Consider the following 25,781-nt stretch of genomic DNA (forward strand, 5'->3'; position numbering starts at 1 on the left):
AGACACACGCACTTCCTTTAGCCATCATCCTACTAACACCTTCACAGTACATTTTCTTGCTAATAATCCCAACTATTTCTACAGGAAAAAGTTCATATTCCTGTTCTCTGGTAGAAGGGCCACCCAAGGAAATCAGGTTCCTGGTGAGTAAGAATGACAGAAGTACCCACAGCTCCTGGGCCATTGGTCTCCTCCATCCAGCCTCCACTGACCTTGCTGGGTCCACTGCAGTTTTCTTCTTGATTTAACTCTATGAGCTCTCTGTTCCTTCAAAGTACTGGAGCTTCTGGCCTTAGCACATCTGTTTCTGCAGCCAGAGCACCTTCACTGAGAAGCAGACCTCTACTTGGCTGGGTTCTTACTCACCCTATTGGTGCCTCTTCCCCATCCCCCTCCTCCTCCTCCTCCTTCTCCTCCTCCTCCTCCTCCTCCTCCAGGGAACATATAGTTGGCAGCAAGGGTTGCAGAACGAATGAAGGCATGCATGAATGCACATGTTGGAGGACGAAGGTTCTGTTTTTACTCTCAGTGCACCAAAACTCAGCAGAGTTAAATAGTGGAAGGTTCTTAAGTGCTGAAGTGAGTAGATGGAGGTCATAAGGCAAGCAGAGTGGGAAGGGCTAGAAGGACAAGAAAGGAGAAAGGGAAGGCAGGAGAGGAGAGAGGTGGGGAAAATGGAAGGGTAGTTGAATGTCATAGAAAATTAGAGTTAGAAGAGGAGAATTAGTAGAAAACAGAGCTACAGTCAAAAACAGAGTGAGACACACAGAAATTCATAGATTTGCTGTCTGGCGCAGATCTCATTGGATAACTAGAGCCTTCCTTCTTCCTTTGGGTTGAATGGTCTTTACTCATTCTTTATGTAGACCATCCTTTACTTCCACATGGAGTTTGTATGTTCCCATAGACACCAATACTTTACATATCAGAACACTTGTCATTTTATTAAAAATTGTTTTTTATTAGTTTGTTTTCCCACTAGACAGTCAATGTCATGGATGCAGGACTATAGGGTCTTATCTTTTTCATCACAGTAGCCCTCGAACCTAGCACAGTGAAAGTTGCCCATAATACATTACTGAATATTTGTTGAAAGCCTAAAGCACTGGGCAAATCATTCTGACTTTCCAGACTTCAGGATCCCCATTTGTGAGGGAGCTGGTCTATTTGATACCTAAGACTCCCCTCCAGCACTGGTCTTCTATAATTTTGTATCTACATGGCTTCCTGCCTGATGCCAGGAACTTAAGATTTAACTCAAGAAGACAGGGATGTTGCTTGGAAAGACCCTGAAGATCTTGTCATCCAAACTGTGACTGCCTGGAGACTGTTTATACAGGATCTTGAACTGGGCTAGGAGAGTGCAATGGATGGTAGTCCCAGTCCTCGTTTGCAGGGAGAGGAAGACAGTGACAAAGCATTTCTATGGAAAGAAGGAGTTGCTCATAAGTCTACTATGGACATCAAAATATGCTGATGAGCCACAGCAAGTTCATTACAAAGGGATTTCAGATACAAGCCTCCTCCTTCAGCGTGAGGAGGAAGAATCATCCAGGAAAGAGAGAAATTATGTGTATTTCATATATTGCTGTATGTACATATTAATCAGCCAGCAAATATTAAGTGCATTCATGGGCAAAATGCCAAAGGGATGAAGAGAAAAATCAGACTCCAAGGATCATATAATCTGATTGTGGAAGAAAGGCATATTCATCATGAAAATGTAGCAAAGATGTTAAGTGAGTGTCTTAGTCTATTCTGTGCTGCTACAAAAAATACCTGAGACTGGGTAATTTACAAAACAATTTATTTCTTGTGGTTCTGGTGACTAGGAAGTCCAAGATCAAGGCACCAGCAGTTTGGTTGTCGGATGAAAGTTCAGTTTCTGCTTCATGCATGGTGCCTCTAGAGGACAGGAACACTGTGTCCTCATATGGCAGAAGGTAGAAGGGCAAAAGAGGAAAAACTCTCTTTTTTTCTTTTTTTGAGATAGAGTCTCGCTCTGTCACCCAGGCTGGAGTGCAGTGGCTCGATCTTGGCTCACTGCAAGCTCCACCTCCTGGGTTCATGCCATTCTCCTGCCTCAGCCTCCTGAGTAGCTGGGACTACATGTGCCCGCCCGCCACCACGACTGGCTAATTTTTTGTATTTTTTAGTAGAGACGGGGTTTCGCCATGTTAGCCAGGATGGTCTCGATCTCCTGACCTCGTGATCTGCCCGCCTTGGCCTCCTAAAGTGTTGGGATAACAGGCGTGAGCCACCGCACCCGGCCAGAAAAACTCTATCAATTCCCTTTATAAGGGCACCTAATTTCATTCATGAGGGAAGAGCCCTCATGCCTAATGACCTCTTAAAGCCCTGCCTGTTAATACTATCGCACTGGCAACTCCTGAGTTTTGGAGGGTGCACATTCAAACCATAGCAGTGGGATAAGCCAGACACTTGGGTTTCCTATGGGTCCTCTCCATTTGGTTTTCCTGTTAAAGATTTAAAAGAGCAGAAACACTACTTTATTAGAGAAAGGGCATTTGAACTTGGCCTTTGAACATGGCAGGATTTGGCCACTTAGAGATTGGGGGTGCCATTCCAGGTAGAGAGAAGAGCAAGGAGAATGGAGAGCACTTGGCATTTATGAGAATAGTGAGGGTTCATGTCAGGTTACATGAAGCTGACTCATGACAAATTAATTTGGAAAGGCAGGTTGTGACCAGGCTAAAGGCATCTGGACTTTGCTCTAGAGGAAATGTGAAACCATTGCAGATTTCTGAGCAGGCTGTTGGCCAGAGCTGCGCTTCGGGGCGACTCACAACAGTGGTAGGAAGCTCTCTGGGAGCTGGGAATCCAGGGAAGAACAGAACAAGTGAGAAAGCAGCTGCATTGAGGCCCAGGCTGGGGTTGCTGGTTTCTGGAAAGGGGGTAGTGTTGGGGGAGTGGGGAGAGGGGTTAAATGTGAGCTTCTGAGGAAGTACAGGAGGGGTGAATTCCACCATGGAGAAGGTATTCAATAACAAACCTACAGAGAAGTTGAGGAAGGTGGAGGAGTAAAGGACAATGATGTCCTCGAGAAACCTGCTCATGAAACCTGCTCAAGAAACCTGAGGAGGCAAAAGCCTGATTCTAAAGTGTGAGAGAGCAACAGCACACCCTGGGGAGGTGGGGTATCAAGTCCAAACCAAGGGTGAAGGGCAGGGACTCAGGTGCTGGAGTGTTTCAATGTGGATCTTGGGGTTGGCACTTGCTTGCTGAGTGACCTTGGGCAAGTTACTATGTGGTCTTAGTTTCTGTAAAATGGAGATCATGATGTAACCACTTGGTAGGGCTGTTGGAAGGATGGAAGGAGTTCAGAAACAGAAAGCTCCCAGCACAGAGCCTGGCCCGTAATAAACAGTCTATGTGTTTGCTATCATGAGGGTACTTTTAAAGAAATTTAGTGCAGATGAGTATAAATGAGATGTGGAGTGAGTAGCAGAATCAACACAAGGTTTTTCTTATAATGGATGAGAGATTGTAAAACACATTTGCATTGGGGAGAAGGACACATGGGAGAGGGAAGAAATGGAAGACACGGAAGATTTGTTGGAGGCAAATTTAGATCCACGACAAAAGTAGGGGAGTAAGTGCATGGGGAAAACTTAGTATTGGAGGGAGGAAAAATGGCCTCACTGCACTTCGAGTAACATCTACTTTCTTTACCTGGTCCTCCAAAGCCCACCAGGGCCAGCCTCTGGCCTGTTTCTTTAGGCGTAACTCCTCCATTCTCCCCCGCTGCCATTTGCACATCTTGCATTTTCTCAGAGCTGCCAAGATGGTCGTGGCTGGGCCTTCCTCTAGCTAGCCTATCTTCCTGCAGAGCCCTTCCCTCAGCTTCTTACTTGGCTGAATCTGTTGTCTTACCCAGCTCTCACTTTAAATTCCGAAGTCCTTCCCTGACCATCTGGTCCAAAGTAGCCATTCAACATTCCTTACATTACCCGTTTTTCCATCTTTACATGGCATTGATCTTCACTTGGTGATTCCTTGTTTATTTATTTATTGGTGTACTGCCTGCCTCTCTTCACCAACGTATAAGCTTCATTACAGCAGAGACCTCTTGCCTGGTCATCACAGTATCCTTGGCTCCTGGCACATGGTAGGAGCCCAGTTAAACGTTTGTTGAATAAATAACTGAATACATCCTTCTGTAATATGTGAGAAAAGTGGGAGGCAAGTCTAGGTGAAGAAGGCACTTAAAAAAAATTTTTTTTTGAGACAGTCTTGCTCTGTCACCCAGACTGGAGTGCAGTGGCACGATCTTGGCTCACTGCAGCCTCCACCTCCCGGAATCAAGTGATTCTCATGGCTCAGTCTCCTGAGTAACTGGGATTACAGGCTTGCGCCGTTACACCCAGCTAATTTTTGTTTTCGTTTTTTTTTTTTTTTTTTTTTGAGATGGAGTTTCACTCTTGTCGCCCAGGCTGGAGTGCAGTGGCGCAATCTCGGCTCACTCCAATATCCGCCTCCCGGGTTCAAGCAATTCTCCTGCCTCAGCTTCCCGAGTAGCTGGGATTACAGGCCTGCAACACCATACCTGGATAATTTTGTATTTTTAGTAGAGATGGGGTTTCACCGTGTTGACCAGGCTAGTCTCGAACTCCTGGCCCCAAGTGATCTGCCTGCCTCGGCCTCCAAAAGTGCTGTGATTATAGGCATGAGCCACTGCACCTGGCCGGAAGACAGATTTTGAAGTGGAGAGGAGTTAGAGGAAATTGAGTCATACTTAATTTTATCTGAAAATCATGAAGTAAAATAATACATAGAAAGTGAAGGGGTGAACTTCTGGGTGTATATATTCAATGGAAATAAAATCAGTGTCAAAGGGCTCTCTGCACCCCCATGTTCACTGTAGCATTATGCACAATAGTCAACATATGGAATCGACCTGAGTGTCCATCAACAGATGAATGGATAAAGCAAATGTGGTATGTATACACTGTGGAATACTATTCAGCCTTAAACAAGAAGAAAATTCTATCACTTGTGACAACGTAGATAAACCTGGAGGACATTGTGCTAAGTGAAAGGAGCCAGGCACAGAAAGACAAATTGTGCATGATCTCACTTACATGTGGAATCCAAAAAAGTTGAACTCATAGACACAGAGAGGAGAATGGTGGGTTGCTGGGGAGGAAATGGAATGCGGCAGAAAGGGGAGATATTGGTCAAAGGGCACAAAGTTTTAGTTAGATAGGAGGAGTAAGTTCTGGAGACCTATTGTGCAGCATGGTGACTGTAGTTAATAATGATGCACTGTATACCTAAAAATTGCTGAGACAGTAGAACTTAAAAGTTCTTTTTAAAATTTTTATTTTAGGCCAGGTGTGGTGGCTTATGCCTGTAATCCCAGCACTTTGGGAGGCCGAGATGGGCAGATCACCTGAGGTCAGGAGTTCAAGATCAGCCTGGCCAACATAGTGAAACCTCGTCTCTACTAAAAATACAAAAATTGGCCAGGCATGGTGGTGGGTGCCTGTAATCCCAGCTACATGGGAGGCTGAGACAGGGGAATTGCTCGAACCCAGGAGATGGAGGTTGCAGTGAGCCTAGATCGTGGCACTGCACTCCAGCCTGGGTGACAGAGTGAGACTCTCAAAAAATATTATTTTAATTTTTATAAATAAAGACAGGTTCTCCCTATGTTGCCCAGGCTGGTCTCAGACTCCTGGGCTCAAGCGGTCCTCCCACCTCGGCCTCCCAAAGCGCTGGGATTGCAGGCGTGAGCCACTGCACCTGGACAACTTCGAAGTTCTTACCACAAAAAAATGATAAGTATGTGAGGTGGTAGATATGTTAGTTAGCTTGATTTAATCATTTCACATTGTATGTGTGTATCAAAATGCCACATTGTACCCAAAAATATATGCGGTTTTTATTTGTCAATTAAAAAAAAGAGAGGGGACTATAGGCACATACCACCATGCCAGGCTAATTTTTTGTATTTGTATTTTTTTTTTTTTGAGACGGAGTCTTGCTCTGTTGCCCAGGCTGGAGTGCAGTGGCACCATCTTGGCTCACTGTAGCCTCTGCCTTCCAGGTTCCAGCGATTCTCCTGCCTCAGCCTCCTGGGTAGCTGGGATTACAGGCACATGCCACCATGCCCAGCTAATTTTTGTATTGTTAGCAGAGTCGGGGTTTCACCATGTTGGCCAGGCTGGTCTCAAACTTCTGACCTCAGGTGATCCACCTGCCTCGGCCTCCCAAAGTGCTGGGATAACAGGCGTGAGCCACTGCGCCAGGTCATTTTTTTGTATTTTTAATAGAGACGAGATTTCACCATGTTGGCCATCCTGGTCTTGAACTCCTGACCTCAGGTGATTCACCCACCTCGGCCTCCCAGAGTGCTGGGATTACAGGCGTAAGCCACCATGCCCAGCCCTAAACCTTTTTTAAAAATATGTTTTAACATTCTTTGTGCTCAAATTCATGATCAATTTTTTTTTTTTTTTTTTTTTTTGAGACGGAGTCTCACTCTGTCACCCAGGCTGGAGTCCAGTGGCACGATCTCGGCTCACTGCAAGCTCTGCCTCCTGGGTTCACGCCATTCTCCTGCCTCAGCCTCCCGAGTAGCTGGGACTACAGGCCCCCACCACCATGCCCGGCTAATTTTTTTTGTATTTTTAGTAGAGACAGGGTTTCACCGTATTAGCCAGAATGGTCTCAATCTCCTGACCTCGTGATCCGCCCGCCTCAGCCTCCCAAAGTGCTGGGATTACAGGCATGAGCCACGGCGCCCGGCTTCATCATCAAATTTTGTAAATGGTTGATGGATAGATGAAAAAAATTCTCTAATTGAAAGACATAAGGATCACTGTCTGATCAGCAAATGTAGATAAATGAATATAACATTGATTCACTTCTTAAAGAAATATATTGATGTCTCCCACTATAATTAAATTTTAATCAAGTTCTTGGACTTCTAAATAGTTTTTGCCTTATATATTTGGCTGTTTTCACGTTTGGACGCTTCACTTTATTAATTATTGTATCTCCTTTGTAAGAGTGTACCATTCATATTACATAATCTCTCTATCTTGTTTGGTCAGTTTTTCCACAACTAATCAAAATGCCTTGGTATTAACGTGACTCTTTTTCAAAGTAGCGTGGACAATTTTGCTGTCATCATGTAGTCCTGGGTCTTTGGGTTTTATCTTTCTAAGACTGTAGATCTCAATCTTGAGTTTATCAATATAATCTATAAAAAATTCCAAATTAAGCCAGGCATGGTGGCTCATGCCTGTAATCCCAGCACTTTGGGAGGCCGAAGTGGGAGAATCACATAAGGCCAGAAATTTGAGATCAGCTTGGGCAACATAGTGAGACTCTATCTCAACAACAAAGTAAAAAATTGCTGGATTTGGTAGCGTGCAAATGTATTGCCAGCTACTCGGGAGGATGAGGTGGGAGGATCACTTGAGCCCAGGAAATTGAGGTTGCAGTGAGCCATGATGATGGCATTGTACTCCAGGTTGGAGTACAAACTTTCAGCTTGTCGCTGAAAAAAAGGACACTCCATATCACTTTTTGCCATTTTGTGTGTGTTTACACATCTATCTATCCACATTGTGCTTAATTTGGACTTTACAACCAAGTGATTTTCTCCATTATAAAAGAAATTGCATCATTTTCTTTTTTTTTAAAATTTTACTTTAAGTTCTGGGATACATGTGGGGAATGTGCAGGTTTGTTACATAGGTATACATGTGTCATGGTGGTTTGCCGCACCCAACAACCTGTCATCTAGGTTTTAAGCCTTGCATGTATTAGGTATTTGTCCTAATGCTCTCCCTCCCCTTGTCCCCCACCACCCAACAGGCCCTGGTGTGGGATGTTCCCCTCCCTGTGTCCATGTGTTCTCATTGTTCAACTCCCATTTATGAGTGAGAACATGCAGTGGTTGGTTTTCTGTTCCTGTGTTAGTTTGCTGAGAATGATGGTTTCCAGCTTCATTCATGTCCCTGCAAAGGACAGGAACTCATTCTTTTTTATGGTTGCATAGTATTCCACGGTGTATATATGCCACATTTTCTTTATCCAGTCTATCATTGATGGCCATTTGGGTTGGTTCCAAGTCTTTGCCGTTGTAAATAGTGCTGCAATAAACATACGTGTGCATGTATCTTTATAGAATAATTTATAATCCTTTTAGTATATATCCAGTAATGGGATTGCTGGGTCAAATGGTGTTTCTGGTTCTAGATCCTTGAGGAATTTCCACAGAGTCTTCCACAATGGTTGAACTAATTTACACTCCCACCAACAGTATAAAAGTGTTCCTATTTCTCCATATCGTCTCCAGCATCTGTTGTTTCCTGACTTTTTAATGATCGCCATTCTAACTGGCGTGAGACGGTATTTCATTGTGGTTTTGATTTGCAAGGAAATTGCATCATTTTCCACTGAACCTAAGTTGCAGTTCCATTCTGCCTAAGACCACCACACTCACCTGCCCCACTATTATACCTTCTGGATGTCAGTGAAAGTTCATGGACAAGAGAATATTTGTAAAACTGCATTGGATTTCTGTTGAGAAATGCTATGTTTTCAAAAGGTGAAAAAATGTAGACATGTATTTTCAGACCTTTTGTTTTTCAATCATAGCACTGGAATTCCTTGATGGTTTATGAAAATAAATGTTTTTCTCACTCCTAGGCCATTTAAAAATATATAATATGGAGTTGAAGTTATTAATAGAAATAACTAAGGGTGAGAGAGAATGGCACTTGCACTGTTGAGTACAATATTAGAAGCAAGTGCTGTTATATTGCCAGACTATATAACAAGTGTTTCTAGTGCACTGAGTGAATGTATGGTTTAGAAAACATTACTAATTACGTGCGTATTCATTGATTTATTCACTAAGTACTCACTGAGGGTCTACTGTGTACCTGAGTCTAGCTAGAGGCTTGTGGTGGAGAGCTGAGCAGGTCAGGTCCAAACTTACGTTCTTGCTATTTCTTTGGGTGTGGGTGGTTGGATGGTTAGCTCAGTGGTCTCGGATGCTGGAATTTGTTCTAATTTTCTGAGCTGCTTCATAAACCAGGAGGGTTAGGGGAACTATAGCTGAGCCATCTCCTTTTCCTCCTCTTCCTCTTCCTCCTTCTTCCCCTCCTCCCCACCGTCTGTTACTACTATTATAGGAAATTTGAACTGGAATGAAAAAAAAATCAGTGTTACAAAAGCGGTCACATTTTGGAATAACTCTACACTTACGTAGTGTGTTCTAGTGATTAGAAACAAAAAAGCCATCATTTTAGGCTAGATTTTTCAGAATGATCACAATGCTACCACTGTTTTGCACTTACCTTAAAAAATAAAGTGCTTCCCCTAAGTTTGATCATTTGCTTGTTAGCATAATTTGGCCATTAAACATTAAGCATTGTTTGAGACCCGTAAGTCAAGCCAGGCTATGGTGAAACAAAATTAGCAAAATTCGAATTGATGCCGGAAACTGGTGAAGCCGCCATAGATTTAAGGACCAATTTGCCAGGTTACCGTCTGCAGGTTCTGCTATGGACCAGGTGGGGGCAGCAGAGAGCTGGCTGTGGTCTCCAGAAGGGAAGGCCAGCACCTGCCTGTAGATTCCAAGGCACAGGTGGAGGTGGTAATGAGTTACGAGGTAGAGTCAAGGTTTGGACTGCATCTGAGAAGGGAGGAAAGCAAGAGAGTTAGAAACACCATAAAGATCAGACTGCAGAGCAAGCCAGAATGGAAGTAGGTCAAAGAACTGGTGTAAGTCAAAGAGCAAAGGTGCAGGGGACACAGGGAGGAGAGGTTGGGTGGGCAGACAGGAGGTGCCCGAAGGAGGCCAGCCTGCTTCACTAGTGCCCCTTCCAGTACCTTCCCAACTCGGTGAGCCAGGTCTATACTTGGTTCTGTTTGGTCTTCCAAGGGCTATGAAGGGACAGGGATGTGAGAGACACCAGCCATCTCTCTCTCCTGAGCTATTAATAATGAAAGTTCCTGTCTTATGAACAAATACTGAAATGAATGGAGAACACTCAACAATTTGGTAGCAATCAGGGTGTGGTAGTGAAGCATTGCCTGGGCTTTTCCTTCTGGTTCCTGCAAAGGACTAAGGTCCTCAGCAGCCTCTGTCCATCTTTTCGGAGATTTTTCACAATCACCAAGGAAATATAGTTCAGTGCTCCTGTTTACTTAATGGTCGGCTACGCTTGAAATATCATGCTCTCCCTGTGTGGTCTTGTCATAATTATTTTCAAATGGTGCTAATTAGCAGACCCAACACATGGGCAGCCTTCCTTCCCCAGACTTGGCACCCTCACTCGCTGCATTTAGCACCCCTCGTGGGAAGGCATCCTGGAGATCCCTTATCTGCACCCTGTCTCCATCTACCCCTTCCCACTCGTGGAAGCTGCCTCACCAGAGAAACTGCTATCTGATAAAGAACATCAACAAGTCCTAGCAGATGGCTGCTTATCTCAAGACACATATATTCACCAAAATCCTAGCAGAAGAAAAAGCTGTGTTTGGATGGTCCCTGAGAGCTAACTATAACATGTTCAAACTGTGTAAGGCAGTTTGGAGATGGAGACAGAGTATGGAGAAAGAAAGACAAAGGGAGAATACCCAAAAGAGGTTTTGGAAAAGAAGAAAAATTTGTTCTTTATACATATATATCCATAAAGATGAGGGTCTCACTCTGTCATCCAGGCTGATCTCGAACTCCTGAACTGAAGGGATCCTCCTGCCTCAGCCTCTCCAGTAGCTGCAACTACAGGTACCAAGCTGAGCAAGAAGAAAAATTTGAGTTAGGCTTTAGAACGTCAAACTAAGACTCTGATTTTCTTGAGAAAGTGGATAGAAAATTTGTGGTTAGAGATGACACCAGTAACGATAGGTTTCTACTCTTAGCTATGCCTGGGGCAGCTTGACCGCCACTTTGTTGATCACATTAATTTACCTCTTCCTGCCTTTATTTCCCTTTCTGTAAAATGGGAATTAATGTGCTTGATGACAATATCTCCAAATGATTTTTAAGGCAAGAAGAGAGAATGTTACTGACAGGCCCATGGTTCTCTGGGTGAGAGGGTCACTGTGAATGAATGTACACACAGAGCCTTTTATTAGTGAGGCTTAGGGTGTCTGGTTTTTCTTGGCGGAGTAAACAACCACCCAGTAGTATTCACTCAGTTTGCATTGTTCTGTCGCATTGTTTGTAAATCTTTTGAGTGATTACACAGCATTTGTTCCCTATTGTTCATAATACTCTTTAAAAAGCTGACTATAGGACTCCAGTCCCCACTGGTTTGTTCTTTGCCACTTGGCAAAGGTTGATTGATTTTATTTTTCCTTTGGCCTGTGCTTCTTAGTGGCTTGAAATGAACACGGCTTTTTTTCCTGTTTACCCCTTTGCCCACATTGTCAATAATAGAGTCGCCCTGGGAAGCAGAGTTTGCAAAGGGAGGAGGGTTTGGTATAAATTTGGAAGATTGTACTGTTTCAGATTTATTTTCTCAAATGCTGAAACTGCTTCTCAGGGGTTATACTTCTTTACTCATGAAAACTCACACATTCTCTTAGGTGGTACTGTTAAACATGTTACATCTGTAAAAAAATTAATAAAAAAAAGTTAAACAAATGTAATGAAAGAAGCAGGAAGCAAGTGTATACACATGGTGGCCTGAGCAATTGGCTGTCATGGTTTGGTTTGATTATAGGTGTGTGAGGCACATGTATGGTGTTGCGTGGAGCAGACGGATAGAAGTGGTAAAAAAGATGAATCCAACCTAGTGCTTTTCAATTCTCCTTGCACATGAGAATCACCTGGAGAATTAAAAAAAATACATTGATGCCGACTGGGCACAGTGGCTCATGCCTATAATCCCAGCACTTTGGGAAGCTGAGGCAGGTGGATCACTTGAGGTCAGGAGTATGAGACTAGCTGGGCCAACATGGTGAAACTGTCTCTACTAAAAATACAAAAATTAGCCAGGTGTGGTGGTACACGCCTATAATCCCAGCTACTTGGGAGGCTGAGGCAGGCGAATCTCTTGAACCCGGGAGGCAGAGGTTGCACTCAACCGAGATTGTGCCACTGCACTCCAGCCTGGGCAACAAAGCGAGACTCCGTATTAAAAAAAAAAAAAAAAAAGTTGATGCCTGAGTCTCTCCCCAAAAATCGGAACATCTGTGGGTGTGGGTTCAGCATGGATATTTGTAAAGTCTCCGTAGCTGCAAAGCCAAGTTGGGAACCACTGATAACCAACAGAAAAATGCTTCTGGAAGTGTTTCCAGGGAAGGAGTCCTAGCCTAGGATCAGACACCTGTCTGGGCTCAATACACACCACTGGTTTTTTTTTTTTTTTTTTTTTTTTGAGATGGAGTCTTACTCCGTTGCCCGGGCTGGAGTACAGTGGCGCAATCTCAGCTCACTGCAACCTCCACCTCCCGGGTTCAAGCGATTCCCCTGCCTCAGCCTCCAGAGCAGCTGGGACCACAGGTGCATGCCACCACTCCTGGCTAATTTTTGCATTTTTAGTAGAGACAGGGTTTCACACTGTTGGCCAGGATGGTCTTGATCTCCTGACCTTGTGATCCACCCGCCTCGGCCTCCCAAAGTGCTGGAATTACAGGCATGAGCCACCGCACCCAGCCACCACTGGGTTTTATAAACTCTCAGTAGGCCTCCTCTCCTGGCCTGGTCCCATGCTATCTGACCCTTCTTGACATTCAAAAAAAGTATTTTTCTTTAGTTGAACTCCAGGAACGTGAAGTGGCATTAAACAGAAGTATGAATTGCCTTTATTAAAATTGCAGTGGTCTTTTTCTTACCAAAGGTCCTGACCCAGTTGTGGAAAAATTGTTTCTTGAATGTGGGTGACACATCTGTTTCATATCTCCAAGGCAATGCCTCAGAGCCAGCTCCTCCCCCATGTGATTCAAGGATGCCACGTGTCCCACATGTGGCCTGTTTTCTTCTCTTAACATGGCCTAAAAGGCCCTTATTGAACTCCCGTTAGCTTTGTTTATCTATTTATTTTTGAGATGAAGTCTTGCTCCGTCACCCAGGCTGGTGTGTGGTGGCGCAATCTCGGCTCACCGCAACCTCCGTCTCCCAGGTTCGAGCAAATCTCCTGCCTCAGCCTCCCAAGTAGCTGGGACTACAGGCGCCTTCCACCACACCCAGCTAATTTTTGTATTTTTAGTAGAGACAGGGTTTCACCATGTTGGCCAGGCTAGGCTACTCTCAAATTCCCGACCTCAGGCGATCTGCCTGCCTCAGCCTCCCAAGAGCTCTCCTTAGCTTTGAAAGTAAAAGCCAACCCCTTTTGGCTGGCCCACGAGGCCCCACACACCTTAGCATTCCTGTTACCTCTTCCACCTCCTCTCTTAACTCTGCCCTTTGCTGGTGCCAATTTGACTGCACTAGTGTCCTTTTTGTGACTGCAGCTGTGCCTGGGACACTCCGGTCTTTGCACTTGCTACTGTTCTGAGCTGTTTATGTCCAGAATGCTCTTCCAGCGGTTAGCTACTTGTCTCCTCTGAGTCTTCAGGTAGCTGCTCAATATCAGCTTCTCAGTCACCCTGTCTGATCACCTGGCTTATAAGTCCAGTCCTTACCCTTGTACTCCCCATCTCTAATCCCTGCTTAATCATCGCCTTAGCACTGTCACCATCTGACTTTCTTTCTATATATATTTTATTTATTGGTTAGCTCGGCTGCTTCAATAGATACCATAAACTGGGTGGCTTAAAATCAGACATTTATTTCCCACAGTTCTGGAGGGTGGAAATCTGAGATCAGGGTGCCAGCATGGTCTGGTTCTGGTGAGGGCCTCTTCCAGGTGCAGACAGCCACTTTGCTTTTTTTCTTTTCTCTTTTTTTTTTTTTTTTTTTTTGAGTTGGAGTCTCGCTCTGTCACCCAGGCTGGAATGCAGTGGTGCCATCTCGACTCATTGCAATCTCAACCTTCCAGGTTCAAGTGAGTCTCCTGCCTCAGCCTCCCGAGTAGCTGGGACTACAGGTGCACACCACCACGCCCAGCTAATTTTTATATTTTTAGTAGAGATGGGGTTTTGCCATGTTGGCCAGGCTGGTCTTGAACTCCTGACCTCAAGTGATCCACCTACCTCGACCTCCCAAAATGCTGGGGGGTCGTGAGCCACCACACCCGGCCAGATGGCCACCTTCTCACTGTGTCCTTATGTAGCAGAAAGAGATCAAAGAGCTCTTTTGTTTCTTTTATAAGAGCACTAATTCCATCACAAGGCCCTGACCTCACAACCTAATCACCTTCCAAAGGCCCCACTTCCTGTTGCCATCATATTGGGGGTTTGGATTTCAGCATATGGATTTTGGGGGGACACAAATCTTTCAGTCCGTAATAGTTGGCCTCCTCCCTTGTTCCACTAGAATATAAGCTTCAGGAGGTCAGGGATCTTTGTCTCTTTTGTTTACAGCTGTGTTCCTAACACCTAGAACAATGCCTGGCACATTGTAGGTGCTCAGGAGATAATTATTGGATGAAAAAAAATGAACCGGTCTCCTCCTTAACCCCTGAAATCCTGTTCGAGTCGCTGGGTTTGCCTTGCTCCACTGGGATGAAGTCCTGGCTTGGTGTCCTTGTCTCCCAGGGGTAGACGCCCCGTCTCTGGGAGGACTTGAGGCTCTCCTGGCCTGCTGCTTGGCCTCCTTACCTGTTCTGCCCACTCAGAGCCCTGCCAGCTGCCTGGGATGGCTGCCGGGCACGTCCTTGTTCCTGCTCAGTCAACCAGTTGGGGCCTTGGTTTGGACCTTCACTTATTCTTCTGTGAACCTACCTCTCTGGTCCCCAGCTCGTCTTCTGAAATTTTGATGTGTTGGTCAAGCCCAGTCTTGTTTGCACATCCCTGTGAATGATTCTTAATTATATTTCTGGCTGGCTCTGCGCAGTAGACCATAGAAATAACGATTGTTTCTGGGGTTGCGCTGGAGTGTGAACAGGTGGGGAAAATGCCTCAGGACGATTGGACCGAGGAGACTCTCAGATGACTGATGAAACCGACGGCAAGAGCTTTCCACGCTCCTGATGGCGGGAGGGGACGGCGGTGCTGAGGGGTGGGGGAGCCTCAGGGGGAGCTGTTGAGGGTCCCGTGCTCGTCAATTCTCTAGCTTCTCAGGCGCCTTGATCTTGTCATTTAGAAGCCTCTGGAAGCACAGGGACTGTGGAAACTGGAAGCTGTTCTTGGACTATTTCGCAACACTTTTCTCCAGGAAAAAGAAAAAATAAAAAAAAGCCTCATTCTCTTCGTCCCCAGTGTTACATAATCGAACATTTCCCGTCCTGGTTGCAATGAATATCCTCTTTGCCTGAATAAATAATGCACAGATTCTTCGGGACAGGCTGCTTCCTCCAGGCCGCCGCTTCCAAGGGATCCGGTCGCTTTGAGGGTTTAGTGGTGGCCCACAGCTGGACACGGGGTCCAGCTTGGGGTGGGGGAGGCGGTGCTTTCTGCCAAAATGTCTTTTAAACGTCTCAACAAGTAGCAAACAAGGCCCCACCTGCGACAGTTGTAGTGATTCCGGAAGACCTGCTCACCACGAGGTGCTGGGGTCGTTTGCAGCTGGCAGTCTCCGGTGGCTGCAGTTTAAATAAATCTCCTAAGTGCAGAATCACCACACAGGGCGCGGAGAAACTGAAAAGTTAAAACATCTGGAGTTACAAACACTCACAGGCCTATCAGCTGTCTGAGTCCCCGTAGGAAAACTGTTTATCGGATGCTTTAGTATTCAACCCTTTATTTCCTAGCACAGGTTTTTTGATTTTCACATGGAGTGTTTGATTATTTTCCCATGCCCAAGTCACTGTTTTCATAGCCTGTTGTTTAATCTGTGTGCACCTTTGTTTTCACTCTATTTCCTTTGCTTTCCTATATGAGAAAAATAAATGGCACCATTGAATTGCACGGTAGAGGCTGATGCTATTCCAGGTGCTCAGGTTGGCTTTCCCATCTTTCGTTTCCTCCTGTAGGAAGTTTTTTTTTGGTATAAAGGGAAGGACAGAATTGGATCTCCCTGGAGGGAGTTTCATGTGTTTCTTATTCTGAGCTGCCGGGAGCTGGTTCACAGCACAACTTGATAATTGCTGAGTAGACCTAAAGTTTTGAAAATCAAGATCTCTTTGGAGTTTTACAAGTAAAATTTCAAAAATGAGAAATGACTATCCCAATTTATTTTAGAAGAAAGGTGCAGCTTGTAAACTTTCATGAATTTGGTAAAAGGGGGCTAATTTGAAAAGGAAAACTAATAGGCAATATTTACAAATTGTGAAAAATATCAGAATAGTATACATGGAAGAGTTATTAGACATTCCATTTGCAGTGGTAAACCCATTCCTTTGATTCTGAATCTTGTTTAGGTTTCCTTAAGAATTTGATGAAGTTTTCAGACTCTTCCTTCAGAAAAATGCACATATTCTTATGTACCTAAATGTTTGGATATTATTTCAGGGGATTCCAAATCCCCTGGGGACCCCCCATGTGGATGTTTGTGATGCAGAATGGGGTAAGAAAACCAGGAGAGGCTACAAAAATTTTATGAAATAGAAATATGAACATACAGTACTGAGCCAAAATTTAGTTATGAGGAAAATGATGTTAAATGCGTTCATTTTCTAAATGATGACAGAAAATTAGACTCATGTTACTATCCGGGTGAAGCATATTTTGTACTTATGGTGACCTAGTGATCCAAATGCCTGCTCTTTGTTCTTATCCTCTTATCTTCCTTATGTCAATACTGGGCTGCTTAAATATGTACTGTCTCCGATGTCATTATCTAGTTTCGTTCTTTGTTTTCTATGTTTTATCTTTTACTTCTTGTTCCTATTTCAAATACTTTGACGGTATTGGGACTTGGGGACATGTCCTTTCCAGTACAGATTTTGGTATTGTAGAGGGAGGTTTACAAGCCCAGGTGGGTGTACTTGGGGACTGAGGCTGCTCAGTAGCCCTGTAAATGGTCAGAGTCTGCTGTTTCTGTTGCTTGGAGAGCAAGGTGAATGCAGGTCTCTTTGGATATTGGGGATGATAGAGGGATGTGGATTGGAGAGGAACAGGACTTCCTGCCCCCTCAATTTAAATGGAGATTCATTTGATCAAAAAAAAAAAAGAGCACGTATATTCACCAGGCCCTGTGTGAACTACCACCTTGGATGTAGGTGGAGTAAGCCATATTCCCAGGTAGCCTGCAATCAACTGCAATCCATTGGTGGTAGGAGGCATGGGAGATACAGAAATAACTCAGGACTAGATTGAATTGGCCACTTATCTAAGAGTGTTATCAAGTGTTCTGTAAATGTGTAAATTCTGATTAGTTATCAGGTTGTCATACATTTTTTTTCTTTTTTTTTTTTTGAGATAGAGTCTCACTCTGTCGCCCAGGCTAGAGTGCAGAGGTGCTATCTCAGTTCACTGAAACCTCCACCTCCCAGGTTCAAGCAATTCTCTCACCTCAGCCTCCTAAGTGGCTGGGATTACAAGCATGTGCTACCACGTCTGGCTATTTTTTTTTTTTTTTTTTGTAGTTTTAGTAGAGATGGGATTTCACCATGTGGCCAGGCTGGTTTCGAACTCCTGAGCTCAACTCATCAGCCCACCCCTGCCTCGAAAAGTGCTGGGATTACAGGCGTGAGCCACCACACCTGGCTGCGTGTCATACAAATCATTTGTCTCCCTTCCTAGACACAAGCTCCTCAGGGTCATATCTGTTCTTCCTTGCTGGCACAGAGGAGATGCTTCAGTAGTGCTTGTTGCTAGAGGAGAAGGGTACAAGTGGCATGTGGAGAGATTCAGAGAAGGGTAGAATAGGATGATGTTGGGCCATCAGGAAGGTCTCCATGGAGAAAGTGTTCTTTGAGATGAACACTGAGGAAGTGGTGGGATCACACCTGACCTAGATAGAGAAGGGGCTGAAATCCAAGCATAGGATGGTGGGAGCAGGGAAAGAGAGGTTGACTGAAGTTGAAGGCTGGAGAGGTTGGCTGGAGACGGGTGATCAGGGATTTGGTAAGTGGTTTGTGCTTAATTTAATCTTGTAGTAACACGATGAGGATGATTAATCGGGAACATAATCTGGTGAAGGTATGTTGGATGGATTCGAAATGGTAGAGGCTGTCGGCAACCAGACCAATTAGGACTCCATTGCAAAAGTCCAGCTGAGAGCTGAAGAGGATCTGACTTGTGACAGGGAGTAGGAAAAAGAAGGGATGGAGGCTGGAGGTATTTTGGAGATACAGCCTGCAGTTCTTATAATCCAAACTTCCCCAGAATATCTCAGCCCAGGAATAAAAATAGGATGAAAACAACAATAACACAATAATATTTTATCTCTGCTTTCTATCAACTGTTTGCAACCTGCAATTCTTTCTGGTTCTTCCTTCCTGCAGGGCCAGGTGAACAGGCAGGTGCTGAATATCACTGCTGGGCTCACAGAAGCCCCCAGTGCTGGGGGGCCAAGGCTGCGGCTGCTGGTGCCAATCAAAGGCACCCATAGGCAGGACCCTCTTCCACTAAGTTTCATTGCAAACGGGAAGCCTCAAGGCAGGCGCTTTCCACTGCTAATCGGTACCTGGTACAGGAGTTAAGGCTTCACTTTGTTTATTCTGAGTGGTTTACAGAGATTTTTCTTCTGTAAAGCCACTGCTCCTTTCACTAAAATTCCGGTGTTTGTGCAAGCTGGGAAGTTAAACTTAGCAACAGAGTCTCTGCTGTATTTAAATATCATTTTTGTCTGACACTGGCCTCTTGTCCTTAGAGGAAATATGTGAATTTCTCCTTTCTGCTCAGAAGTACACCTTAGTAGTTGACAAACGTAAACTACCCGAAGGGCCAGCCTTCTCTGGATCCTACTTGAGACCTTGCTTCCTGCTGAGAAGTGTGTGCATTTGTGTATCTGGTGATCGAGATGTCTGGAAGAGTGGGGAGAAGACTGAGGGGCAGATGGGGAGTAAGAAGGGTCAGAAAGCTATTTTGGTTCAGCAGTATCAATAATGTTTTTGTTTTAAATCATTGTCTTCTTCAATGTTGCTTCCTTTGTCACTCCTGTAAATATGATAGCCCACTTATTCTTCTAATAGAAAATTTTTCATAATTATTTCCTCACATGAGATGTTTATGGCTTTATATATATGTGTGTATATAAAGAGGAGGCACATAATTTATGAAAGCAGATTTTAAAAGCCTTTCTGCAGATGAAATGTAAGGTTCAATTGCATTTTTTCTTTTGGAGATGGGTCTTACTCTGTCACTCAGGCAAAAGTGCAGCGGCACGAACGTGGCTCACTGCAGCCTCAAACAGTTCTCCCACCACAGCCTCCAGGTAGCTGGGACCACAGACATATGCCATCACATCCAGCTAATTAAAACAATTTTTTTTTTTTTTTTAGAGACGGGGTCTTTCTACATTGCTCAGGCTAGTCTTGAACTTCTAGGCTCAAATTTCTTGATTTCTTCCAAAAGTATTTTCTGCTTGACATTGTCATTTGAAGAAAGATAGTTTTAAAAAAATTTGAAGAAAGAGACTATTTTTATCCCTATAAGCTTGAAGTAGGGCTTTCATACTGAGTAAAAGACAGTATACAGTGTCATTGAGGATGGGTCATATTATGGCTCCGTTGTCGAACACTCTAGATCTGGACACTGAAAAGTGGACTACTGATGGATTTTATGCCTCTGGTATAAAAACCAGCACCTGGGGCTGGACGCAGTGGCTCACGCCTGTAATCCCAGCATTTTGGGAGGCCAAGGCGGGCGGATCACGAGGTCAGCAGATCAAGACCATCCTGGCTAACATGGTGAAACCCCATCTCTACTAAAAATACAAAAAGAAATTAGCCGGGCGTGGCGGCGGGCACCTGTAGTCCCAGCTACTCAGGAGGCTGAGGCAGGAGAATGGCGTGAACCCGAGAGGCGGAGCTTGCAGTGAGCCGAGATGGCGCCACTGCACTCCAGCCTGGGTGACAGAGCAAGACTCCATCTCAAAACCAACCAACCAACCAACCAACCAACCAACCAACCAACCAGCACCTAGGCCCTGGATGCGTGTTTAAGGTAGCTAAACACTCTTAGGTTACACTATTCTGATGGGAAAGACCACCAGAGGTGCCCTTGGATACCTGGTAATAAGGGCTATAGAAGAAATTATGGAAATTCTACAACCCTGTCAGTGACTATAGCCAACCATGCGGCTACAGCCAGACCCTGCAATGTGCTCATGGGTCCAGAGACCCCTGTGTGTCATCTCAGCTCATTGGCTTTCTCTGTTCCTGCATAACTTCACTTGCTAGGAGGCTTTCCTTACTTTGGCCTCCATGCCACCCTGAGACATGCCCTTGTCCTTTGCGGCTCATGACCTCAGTGCAGGTTTCCAAATTCATACCCTCAGAGCTTGAATGATTGGTCCAGTTCATCTTTTTCACATTTGGTCATGTCCTAGGTCACTGGCCAGTCTATAGTTTGGCTGTTCTTTGGTTGGGTGTCTCACCATGGTCCAGTTAGCTGTGATCTGAAGTGGGCGTAGGGTGGGGAGGTTGTATGAACTTGAGTTGGTTGTTCAAGTAACAGGAGCTGAGAGCATGGCAATTTTCCTTAGAACAATAGTGAGTGAGTGGTCAGGTACTGATTGATATCTCCAGGTAAGCAGAGTTTCAATTTTGGTTGCTCTTCACGAGGAAAGCCAGAAGCCCAGAGCTGTTTTGCTAGAGTGATAGAACTGAAATAGTGTTTTGAGCAGTGCCCAGTGGGAACATCTTTGCTGAGAAGAACGAATAAAGAATTTTGGCAATTAACTATGTAACTGAGTCCCAGACTCTGCTATCATCTGGGGTGGCAGATAAAAACACACAGTCCAAATAAAAAACCTGATTTTTAATTTTAGCCTGAATCACCCAGATCACAGCAGGATTTTGCTTGAACAACCCAGACAGATTGCATCCATTTTCTGCTTTACTGTGCTTGTGGAAGCCAGGCTGTTAGTGGTTTCTTCTGGAACGGGAGAATGTATCACAAAAAGGTTGGAACCTGAAAAATTTCTAGAATTTCATTGTTCTGTGCTTCTTAATAAACAATGTGACACTATCAAGGAATGTGTGTTGACCCTCTTTTTTTAAAAAAATAAAGATGTAGTGGATAGCATGATTTTGATGAAATGTCAGGCTTTATTTTTCATTTGAAAAATGTGTGTGAAGGAATCAGGTGTAATGGCATGATACATCTCTTTAAATTATACTTACGAGATTAAGTTTGTCCTGTGTTTCAATTACACTGTATTATACTGCTTCATTTAAATTGTTGTTTTCTTCTTTTTTAATTGTTCAACCTAATTGTCTAATAGTGATGAATGCAATTTAATTAGACACTTTTCCTTGAAGGATATATATATATTTTCCCTATAATAAAGCACAGAATAGTTTAAAAAAATGTATTGATCCAAGCACACATTTTTATTTTTAGTGATTTCATTAGAACAATAAACTTCAAAATGATTCATAACAACCTTTCTGGATTGATTTGATGGAACTGTTTTTACCCATTCACTGATAAACCTGTCAACAGTTTCCTCTCATGACACATACAAAGCACGTGTGTTCCCATAGTGTGTCCTTGTGTGTAATTCCTTGTGCTGGTTCAGATTCTGAAATGGAGCGTTAAAAGCATGGGGGCTTGAGTTGGTCCATGTGAGTTTGAACCCTGGCCGCAGCTGGTATGGGTACTTAATCTCAGTATCCCACGGTGTCCTCAACTGCAAAATGGGTTTTTAGTAGTACTTACCTCACTGGGTTGCTACAAAGATGCTTAAACTAGTATCTGACATCTAGTACAGCCAGCCCTCCATATCTGTGGGTTCCACATCTGAGGATTCAATCAACCTCTGGTTGGATAAAAAATATCAAGGAAAATAGCTGCATACTAGGGGAAAAAAAAAAAAGAAAAAAATATCCAGGAAAAAAAATTGTGCCAGTACTGAACATGACTTTGCTCTTTTCAGTCTCTAAACAATATAGTATAACACATATTTACTTCACATTTACATTGTTTTAGGTATTATAAGTAATCTATGGATTATTTAAAGTATACAGGAGGATGTGCATAGGATATATGTAAATACTATGTGATTTTATATCAGGGACTTGTCCTGGAACCAATATCCCAACCCTAATACTAAGGGATGACTATATATGCTCAGAAGACATTTGTTGTTATTTTTATTCTCTTGCACTCAAGAAAACACATATTGGAATGCAAATGAATATCAATAATAGTTTTTTAAAGGATAATTAAGCTAATTTATAATTTACATACAATATACATTGTACATTTATATTTTCTAATGAAAAGGAAATAATCTATAACCTTCAGTTCAGAATTCATTAGCTGTCCTATTTTGAGAACTGTTGCTCTATGTAATTTTCGTCTCTGTATTGATGTGTAAAACTGGTTTTAACAGGTAGCTAAATGCTGTTTGAAAAGCATACTTCACCCATTCTGGCAACTAAAATAATTGAAAGATTTAATTAATTTAGAAAAAATATTTCACTTTCAAAACACTTAAACTGTTCAGAGCATGTTATTCAATAATCTACCTTTCACCAGAAATCATAATAAACACAATAAAAATGCTTACAGAACCCCCACAATGCGTTAGTATACACGATTATTCCTTGTGTAAGTGAATCTTGTTGAGATTTTATGTTCAGTCAATTGAAATTAAATACTTTACATATTAACTAAAATGTGTCCTGCTCTATGTATTCTGGAGAAGTTACTCTCAGACAAATTTACATATTTAAATTATTTTATGGGCTAACTGATAAGTATAGAGAAGACTGAAGACAGTTAAGATCATTTATTTCAAAATGTTTTAAAGTGTTGATTATTTATTTTGGTTTTCTTTCTTTCCCATGCCAGTTTTGAGATGCACCTCTTACTTGGCAGCTGTTCCTCTGTACTGGGTACTGGGACAGAGAGAAATACAGTAGCAAGAGGGAGATCCTGCCTCCGCCCCATTCTACCATTCTCACTGCCAGAAAGCCAGCCTTTTTTCAAGGCTTGTAGAGAAGAAAATGCGAAAATATTTTTAAAAACTCATTTAAAGTACCTACTGCATAAACCACACCAGACATGATGAGATATTAAAATGTCAATATTATTAAAAATTTTTAATATGATTTTACAGCCCCTTTGCTACTTTAAAATGTTTATCTTAGTGTTAAACAAACAATCAATAACCTCATAAACTTAAAAATTGCTGCAGGAAATACCGGACAGTTTATGGAAGGATCATATGACAGAAGGAAGGGCTGAAGAGTGTGAGAAGCTAGACCTCTGCAGGTTACCGAAGTCAAGAACCTCATTAATCAGTAACAAGAAGTGCAGAGCGGGCTTTTGAGTCCATGCCTGAGTAAGAAAGTCCCAAAAAACACTCACAGAAGATATTTCCTTGCCCCTGCTTTTAGTTTAGCTGTAGCTAACTTTGGATTAACAAAATTTATGTGCTGAATGATGTTTTATTTTTTTTTCCAACTCCACATGCCTGTCTAGACTTCAAGCTTTATTATGAATAAAGAGAAAATCGGCTGGATGGCATAAAAAATATTTCAGGCAGATTAACACATGATTTACCTCTTCTTGAACATCCATCTTAATGGAAGTGCTAAGAAAGTTAGATTCGGGCCTGGCTTGGCAAAAGCAAGGCCACCCCCTCCTCTATTTTTTCAATGAGATTTTCCAATCCTAGTCAAATGGTGGTGCTAGTTCTTTATTTTTGAGTTACTGCATTTCCTAATTTCATGGTCGTAACAGCCTCCTGTCTACCGACTCAGAACGGATTTTACCAAAACTGAAAATGCAGGCTCCATGCTCAGAAGCTCTTTAACAGGCTCGAAAGGTCCATGCTCCTTTCTCCTGCCCATTCTATAGCATAAGAAGACAGTCTCTGAGTGATAATCTTCTCTTCAAGTAGGTACTCCTATTTCTTCTCAATTTATTTTTTCCTTTTTGATATAATGTGCTACTGTTTACAAGCATATTGTAACTTCAGAGCTTACCTCTCATCTTTAAAAAATGTTCATTTTTTTGTCTTTCTGCTCCAAGGATATTTTGCAAAGTTACTGGCAAGTATTCCTGGGATGATAAAATGTGAAATCTAAACTTGGTACAGTGGAAATTCACTTCTAGAATAATATTTAGCTGAGGCAGAGGGCAATCCGACTACCCTTTTCTTAGTACAGCACACACAGGCTGCCTGTCTGTTCCAGATAACATAAATGTATTGGATCTAGCACTAGCTAGGAGACACTGTATTGTTGAACTGTGTTAGAATTTTATAAGCTCTTAATTGGACAAATCTCAGAGTAGCATGAACACACTACCTGTTTTCTGAATCTTTGGAGCCATAACTTACGTGAGTTTGAACTAAGCGATGTGAATAAGCCATTATTTGTTTCCTAAAGGCAGTCAAGTTTTCTGAAAAGCTACACATTTATCAGCAAAAGAACGAGCCCCTCTGTCTTGAGATGGGCCTCTGATTTTAAGCAAGCTCTTTTGAGTCCTGGTGTCCCATTTTCTCAGTTCCTTTTTGCCTCACAATGGCACATACATAATGACTCCACCACATATAGCAGTGGGCTACTCGGGTAATGATGTGGCAGTCACAAGACAGGGCAGAATACTTTCATTTTGGTTAGAGGAATGCCACATGTCTTAGGAAATGCTCGCTGAACTGTAAGTTTCATACTTTGTCAAGAAGATAACCAGTATTCTCTCAAACAAGTCCGTAGGAGCCAACATGATTAAAAGATTTTAAAGCAATTTACTCGATAGAAGGTTTGGGCTTAATCAGGACTTGTGATCATGGCAATGGTTCCTGCTTAAAGGTGCCAGATTTTTAATGCCTTTATGTGCCAGATCTAATAGGCTTACAGAGCAACTCCATGTATATGAGGTTGCTGGGAAACTCATCTGGTTTTGAATGTGGTATATACATATTTTAATATTGAGAGTAAACTTAGGAAGACCAGGTAGAAGTATTTGAACTGAATTCTGAAATGTACAGAGAACTTAAATTGGATGAGAATGTTTGAGAACCATGGATGGTTCAGGGTCCATTTGTATACCATAAAATCCCTTCCTATTTCTCAAAAGCAAATGTTTTCTTTGATTTTGTTAATATCCTGTGATGACTGCCCACTAGGCCTTGGAATGCATGCAGATAATGCTGTAGCAGTTGGATAAAATACTCTAGAATGTCAGATTTTCAAGGAAATTACAAATAAAAACAATGTAGGTAAAAGATACGACATGTAGGAAAAAAGCAAAATTTTCCTTAAGAATACAAGCGTCGTATTTATGAGTAGAAGATTTTTCTTGGACACTTGGAGATACTTGTTTCGTTTTATTGCTTGTGACAGTCAAGGAAAGGAATAAAGCTCTTGTGTCTTAAACTTGCAGCAAGAACAAAGTCCAACTATCTTTCGTTTCTGATAACTCTGTGTCTTTTTGTTCAATATTGGGTTTAGAGCTAGCTACCATCTACCTTCCCTTCAAACACTCACTCTAAACCTCCACACAGTATAAGTATTTACATCAGGCATCTGCTAAACATTTTCACATGGTTTTCTGCAGGTCTTCTCTGAGTCTCTCTGCATTCATTTATCCTAGTTGCTCAGAACAATCGCTTGGGCTGACGGCCTGGTGGTTGAGTTTACTTTGCTTTGAATAGGGAACAGCTGTGCTCCAGGACTGCAGAT

General features: G+C 43.0%; 1 protein-coding gene across 3 annotated transcripts in view; it reads left to right on the forward strand.

The window, feature by feature from the left end:
- Positions 1-25,781, forward strand: part of ESR1 (estrogen receptor 1) — a 447,866-nt gene that overhangs the window by 9,772 nt on the left and 412,313 nt on the right. For 2 of the 3 annotated variants that reach the window (XM_003311549.5, XM_054686432.2), the window contains exon 1: positions 23,854-23,991. The exons of the other annotated variant lie outside the window; for it this stretch is intronic. The gene's annotated coding sequence lies outside the window, so the exon portion shown is untranslated. Of the gene's footprint in view, positions 1-23,853; positions 23,992-25,781 lie in introns of those variants that run through there. 3 annotated transcript variants of the gene reach the window in all.

Source organism: Pan troglodytes, chromosome 5 (assembly GCF_028858775.2).
Source record: "Pan troglodytes isolate AG18354 chromosome 5, NHGRI_mPanTro3-v2.0_pri, whole genome shotgun sequence".
NCBI lineage: Eukaryota > Metazoa > Chordata > Mammalia > Primates > Hominidae > Pan > Pan troglodytes.